The sequence below is a fragment of the Triticum dicoccoides genome, chromosome 5B, assembly GCF_002162155.2.
Source record: "Triticum dicoccoides isolate Atlit2015 ecotype Zavitan chromosome 5B, WEW_v2.0, whole genome shotgun sequence".
Classification (NCBI taxonomy): domain Eukaryota; kingdom Viridiplantae; phylum Streptophyta; class Magnoliopsida; order Poales; family Poaceae; genus Triticum; species Triticum dicoccoides.
In genome coordinates this window covers 51,623,990-51,631,680 of record NC_041389.1, presented here as the reverse complement: position 1 = coordinate 51,631,680, position 7,691 = coordinate 51,623,990, and positions in this window count along the sequence as shown.

The window sequence follows — 7,691 nt, the reverse complement described above, 5'->3', positions numbered from 1 at the left end:
ACCCCAAAGTGACAATAATCGGGACCACTCCCGATGATGATCATAGTTTGAGGAATTCATGTATTCACTAAGCGCTAATGCTTTGGTCCGGTACTCTATTAAAAGGAGGCCTTGATATCCCTTAGTTTCCACTAGGACCCCGCTGCCACAGGAGGGTAGGACAAAGATGTCATGCAAGTTCTTTCCCATAAGCATGTATGACTATATTTGGAATACATGCCTACATTATATTGATGAACTGGAGCTAGTTCTGTGTCACCCTATGTTATAACTGTTGCATGATGAATGACATCCGACATAATTATCCATCATTGATCCATTTCCTACGAGCTTGTTTCATATTGATCTTTGCTAAGTTACTTCTCCGTTGCCACTGTTACGATTGCTACAAAACTGCTACTATTACTTCCATACTACTTTGCTACTAAATACTTTGCTGCAGATATTAAGTCCTTTAGGTGTGGTTGAATTGACAACTTAGCTGCTAATAGTTGAGAATATTCTTTGGCTCCCCTTGTGTCGAATCAATAAATTTGGGTTGAATACTCTACCCTCGAAAACGGTTGCGATCCCCTATACTTGTGGGTTATCAAGGGGGATTGTCGGTAGCTGGAATTTTGACCTAAAAATAGCTACAAAAGAGATAGCTATTCTTCGGGGCTCCAAATGACCTAAAGTTTTATGGAGATTTATTTTGAAATATATAAAAAATACTAGAAGAAAAAGTTACCGGAGGCACCTATGAGCCACTAGCTCAGGGGGCGCGCCCTATGAGCTTATGGGGACCACAATTGACCTCTGTTGCCCATATTCTCTTATATGAAGCCATTTTCCCTAGAAAAAAACAAGAGAAGACTTTCAGGACGAAGCCCGCCGTCTCGAGGCAGAACCTGGCCAGGAGCACTTTTTCTCTCTGGCGGAGCGATTCCGCCAGGGATACTTCCCTCTGGGAGGGGGAAATTGAAGCCTTCGTCATCACCAATGCTTCTTTTATTGTGGGAGGATTCATCTCCATCAACATCTTCAGCAGCACCATCTCATCCCCAAACCCTAGTACATCTCTTGTATTAGATCTTTGTCTCAAACCTCATATTGGTAGTGTGGGTTGCTGCTACCTCTTGAGCTTGCGTTGGTTTTCCCTTGAAGAGGAAAGGTGATGCAACAAAGTAGCGTAAGTATTTCCCTCAGTTTTGAGAACCAAGGTATCAATCTAGTAGGAGACAACACACAAGTCGCCGAATACCTACACAACAATCAACAACTTGCACCCAACGTGATAAAGGGGTTGTCAATCCCTTCACGGTCACTTGCAAAAGTGAGATCTGATAGAGATAGATAAAAGGTAAAGTAAATATTTTTGGTATTTTTGGTTTGTAGATTAGAAACTAGTAAGATGTAAATGAGATTAAATAATATGAAAAGGAGATTCAATATAATGGAAAAGAGACCCGGGGCCATAGCTTTCACTAATGGCTTCTCTCAAGCTAGCAATTATTACAGTGGGTGAACAAATTACTGCCGAGCAATTGATAGAAAAGCGCATAGTTATGACGACATCTAAGGCAATGATCATGAACATAGGCATCACGTCTGTGTCAAGTAGACCGACTCCTGCCTGCATCTACTACTATTACTCCACACATCGACCCCTATCCAGCATGTATCTAGAGTATTAAGTTCAGAAAGAACGGAGTAGCGCATTAAGTAAGATGACATGATGTAGAGGAATTAACTCAAGCAATATGATGAAAACCCCATCTTTTTATCCTCGATGACAACAATACAATACGATCCTTGCTGCCCCTACTGTCATTGGGAAAGGACACCACAAGATTGAACCCAAAGCTAAGCACTTCTCCCATTATAAAAAAGATCAATCTAGTAGGCCAAACTAAAACGATAATTCGAAGAGACTTGCAAAGATATCAAATCATGCATATAAGAATTCAGAGAAGAAACAAATATTATTCATAGATAATCTGGTCATAAATCCAGAATTCATCGGATCTCGGCAAACACACCACAAAATAATATTACATTGAATAGATCTCCAAGAACATCGAGGAGAACATGGTATTTAGAACCAAAGAGAGAGAAGAAGTCATCTAGCTAATAACTATGGACCCGAAGGTCTGTGGTAAACTACTCACGCTTCATCGGAGAGGTAATGGTGTTGCTGTAGAAGCCCTCCATGATCGAATCCCCCTCCCGCAGGACGCCGGAAAAGGTCCCTAGATGGGATCTCACAGGTACAGAAGGTTGCGGCGGTGGAAAAGTGGTTTCGTGGCTCTCCTGGGTGCTTTCAGGGTATAAGAGTATATATAGGTGAAGGACTAGGTCAGGGGAGCTACGAGGGGCCCATGAGGGTGGGGGTGCGTCCTACCCCCCCTGGGCGCGCCCTCCTGCCTCGTGGGAGCCTCGTTGCCTCTCCGACTTCATCCAAGTATTTTGGTTTTCTTTCGGTCCAAGAAAGATCATCGCGAAGGTTTCATTTCGTTTGGACTTCGTTTGGTATTCCTTTTCTGCGAAACTCTAAAATAGGAATAAAAACAGAAACTGGCACTCAGCCCTCGGTTAATAGGTTAGTCCCAAAAATAATATAAAATAGCATATAAATGCCTATTAAACATCCAAAACAGATAATATAATAGCATGGAACAATCAAAAATTATAGATACGTTGGAGACGTATCAAGCAATACCAAGCTTAATTCATGCTCGTGAAGCATGTCATAATAAACAGAACAGTGGAAAGTTGCATGGCAATATATCTCGGAATGGCTATGGAAATGCCATAATAGGTAGGTATGGTGGATATTTTGAGGAAGGTAAATGGTGGATGTATGGTACCGGCGAAAGTTGCACGACACAAGAGAGGCTAGCAACGGTGAAAGGGTGAGAGTGCGTATAATCCATGGACTCAACATTAGTCATAAAGAACTCACATACTTATTGCAAAAATCTACAAGTCATCAAAACCAAGCACTACGTGCATGCTCCTAGGGGAAGGGTTGGTAGGAGTTAACCATCGCGCGATCCCGACGTCCACACATAAGGAGGACAATCAAAGAGATACCTCATGCTTCAAATTTGTTACACAACGGTTACCATACGTGCATGCTACGGGAATCACAAACCTCAACACAAGTATTTTTCTCAAATTCACAATTACTCCACTAGCATGACTCTAATATCACCATCTTCATATCTCAAAACAATCATAAGGAATCAAACTTCTCATAGTATTCAATGCACATTTTATGAAAGTTTTTATTATATCCATCTTGGATGCCCATCATATTAGGACTAGTTTTATAACCTAAGCAAATTACCATGCTGTTCTAAAAGACTCTCAAAATAATATAAGTGATGCATGAGAGTTCAACAATTTCTATAAAATAAAGCCACCCGCCATGCTCTAAAAAGATATAAGTGAAGCACTATAGCAATATTGCCTAGCTCAAAAGATATAAGTGAAGCACATAGAGTATTTTAATAAATCACGATTCATGCGTGTCTCCCCGAAAAGGTGTGTACAACAAGGATTATTGTGGTAAACTAAAAACCAAAGACTCAAATCATACAAGACGCTCCAAGCAAAACACATATCATGTGGTGAATAAAAATATAGCCTCAAGTAAAGTTACCGATAGACGAAGACGAAAGAGGGGATGCCTTCCGGGGCATCCCCAAGCTTAGGCTTTTGTTTGCCCTTGAATATTACCTTGGGGTACCTTGTGCATCCCCAAGCTTATGATCTTGCCACTCCTTATTCCTTACCCAAAACTTGAAAACTTCAGAACACAAAACTCGACCGAAAATCTCACGAGCTCCATTAGTATAAGAAAATAAATCACCACTTTAAGGTACAGTTGCAAACTCATTCTTTAATTATATTGGTGTAATATCTACTGTATTACAACTTCTCCGTGGTTCATACCCACGATAATACCCATAGATTCATCAAAATAAGCAAACAACACGCGAAAAACAGAATCTGTCAAAAACAGAACAATCTGTAGTAATCTGTAACTCTCGAATACTTCTGTAACTCCAAAAATTCTGAAATACATTGTTGGACGTGAGGAATTTGTCTATTAATCTTCTGCAAAAAGAATCAAGTCAAAATCACTCTTCTGTTAAAAATGACAAATAATCTCGTGAGGGCGAAAATTTCTGTTTTTCAGCAAGATCAAATCAACTTTCACCCAAGTCTTCCCAAAGGTTCTACTTGGCACAAATACTAATTAAAACATGGAACCACAGCTAACCAGAGGCTATATGAATTATTTATTATTAAACAGGAGGAAAAAGCAAAGAACAAAAATAAAATTGGGTTGCCTCCCAACAAGCGCTATCGTTTAATGCCCCTAGCTAGGCATAAAAACGCGAATAGATTTAGGTATTGCCATCTTTGGTATGCAATCCATAAGTGGCTCTCATAATAGATTCATAAGGCAATTTAATTTTCTTGCTAGGAAAGTGTTCCATGCCTTTCCTTAACGGAAATTGGAATCTAATGTTTCCTTCTTTCATATTAATAATTGCACCAATCGTTCTAAGGAAAGGTCTACCAAGAATAATAGGACATGTAGGATTGCAATCTATATCAAGAACAATGAAATCTACGGGCACATAATTCATATTTGTAACAATAAGAACATCATTAATCCTTCCCATAGGTTTCTTAATAGTGGAATCCGCAAGATGAAAATTTAATGAACAATCATCAAATTCACGGAAACCTAACACATCACACAAAGTTTTTGGAATCGTGGAAACACTAGCACCCAAATCACACAAAGCATAACATTCATAATGTTTAATATTAATCTTAATAGTAGATTCTCACTCATCATAAAGTTTTTAGGGATAGAAAATTCTAGTTCAAGCTTTTCTTCAGAAGATTGCATCATAGCATCAACGATATGTTTAGTAAAAGCTTTGTTTTGATTATAAGCATGAGGAGAATTTAACATAGATTGCAACAAGGAAATACAATCTATTAAAGAAAAATTATCATAATTAAATTCCTTGAAATCCAAAACTGTGGGTTCATTGCTACTTAAAGTCTTGACCTCTCCAATCCCACTTTTATCAATTTTTGCATCTAGATCTAAAAACTTTGAATCATTGGGACGCCTTTTAACTAAAGTTGACTTATCTCCAGGCCCATCTTTATCAAGATTCATATTGGAAAACAAAGATTCAATAGGAGTCACATCAATCACTTTTAGATCTTCATCATTATTATTTAGGACCTCAGGTTTGGCGGCCATCTTATTAACTAAGGTGGCTTGTTTATCAAAAATTTGGCCCACTAAATTTTCAAGATGAGCAAACTGAGATTTTAAACCAAATTCCTTAGACATATCATCGAGCTTTTTATTCATGTACAACATAAAACTTTTTTGTTCTTTAAGCTCGTTTCTAAAGAAATTATTATGCTCAAATTGCACAAACATAAAGCTTCTAACATTATTTTCAATTTCTTCCAACCTCCTAAGGTGAGGATCAACGCTCTTTGGCTGCGTCATCAAAGTAAGCATGCACACCAAAGCACAAGCACACAAGAAGCAAGCGAGAAGAGACGAACCGAAGAGGGGCGAAGAAAAGGCAAAGGTTTTTGAAAATCGTTTTAGAAGTGGGGGAGAGGAAAAGGAGAGGCGGATGGCGAATAATGTAATGCAAGGGAGAAGAGTTTATGATGGGTACTTGGTATGGCTTGACTTGAAGTAGATCTCCCCGGCAACGGCGCCAGGAATTCTTCTTTCTACCTCTTGAGCTTGCGTTGGTTTTCCCTTGAAGAGGAAAGGTGATGCAGCAAAGTAGCGTAAGTATTTCCCTCAGTTTTGAGAACCAAGGTATCAATCCAGTAGGAGACAACGCACAAGTCACCGAATACCTACACAAACAATCAACAACTTGCACCCAACATGATAAAGGGGTTGTCAATCCCTTCACGGTCACTTGCAAAAGTGAGATCTGATAGAGATAGATAAAAGGTAAAGTAAATATTTTTGGTATTTTTGGTTTGTAGATCGGAAACTAGTAAGATGTAAACGAGATTTAATAATATGAAAAGGAGATTCAATATAATGGAAAAGAGACCCGGGGGCCATAGGTTTCACTAGTGGCTTCTCTCAAGATAGCAATTATTACGGTGGGTGAACAAATTACTGTCGAGCAATTGTTAGAAAAGCGCATAGTTATGACGACATCTAAGGCAATGATCATGAACATAGGCATCACGTCCGTGTCAAGTAGACCAACTCCTGCCTACATCTACTACTATTACTCCACACATCGACCGCTATCCAGCATGCATCTAGAGTATTAAGTTCAGAAAGAACGGAGTAGCGCATTAAGTAAGATGACATGATGTAGAGGAATTAACTCAAGCAATATGATGAAAACCCCATCCTTTTATCCTCGATGGCAACAATACAATACGTTCCTTGCTTCCCCTACTGTCACTGGGAAAGGACACCGCAAGATTGAACCCAAAGCTAAGCACTTCTCCCATTGCAAGAAAGATCAATCTAGTAGGCTAAACTTCGAAGAGACTTGCAAAGATAACAAATCATGCATATAAGAATTCAGAGAAGAACCAAATAATATTCATAGTTAATCTGATCATAAATCCACAATTCACTGGATCTTGGCAAACACACCTCAAAAGTATATTACATCGAATAGATCTCCAAGAACATCGAGGAGGACATGGTATTGAGAACCAAAGAGAGAGAAGAAGCCATCTAGCTAATAACTATGGACCCGAAGGTCTATGGTAAACTACTCACGCTTCATCAGAGAGGTAATGATGTTGATAAAATCCCTCCGTGATCAAATCCCCCTCCGGCAGGACGCCGAAAAAGGTCCCTAGATGGGATCTCACGGGTACAAAAGGTTGCGGTGGTTGATGTCACTTGAAGCTACGTTGGTATTTCCCCCAAGAGGAAGGGATGATGCAGCACAGCGGCGGTAGGTATTTCCCTCAGATATGAAACCAAGGTTATTGAACCAGTAGGAGAACCAAGCAACACACTTAAACAACCCCTGCACACAAATAACAACACCTCGCAACCCGACGTGTTAAAGGGGTTGTCAATCCCTTCCGGGGTACGGCGCCTCAAGATAGGCAAAGGCCGTGAGGTAAATTTGTAGATAGGATAAATAGATCGCGGGACAAATAAATTGCAGAAAGGTATTTTTGTATTTTTGGTTTAATAGATCTAAAAATAAATGCAAGATAAAATAGATCACAAAGGCAAATATGATGAATAGAGACCCGGGGGCCGTAGGTTTCACTAGTGGCTTCTCTCGAGAAAAATTGCAAACAGTGGGAAAACAATTACTGTTGGGCAATTGATAGAACTTCAAATAATCATGACGATATCCAAGCAATGATCATTACATAGGCATCACGTCCAAGATTAGTAGATCGACTCCTGCATGCATCTACTACTATTACTCCACACATCGACCGCTATCCAACATGCATCTAGTGTATTAAGTTCATGAGAAGGAAGTAATGCAATAAGAACGATGACATGAGGTAGAAGAGATCCGTTTATCTATTGCGGGAGATATGGATCCCATCTTTTTATCCTTAGTATCAACGATACATACGTGTCGGTTCCCCTTCTGTCACTGGGATCAAGCATCGTAAGATCGAACCCACTACCGGGC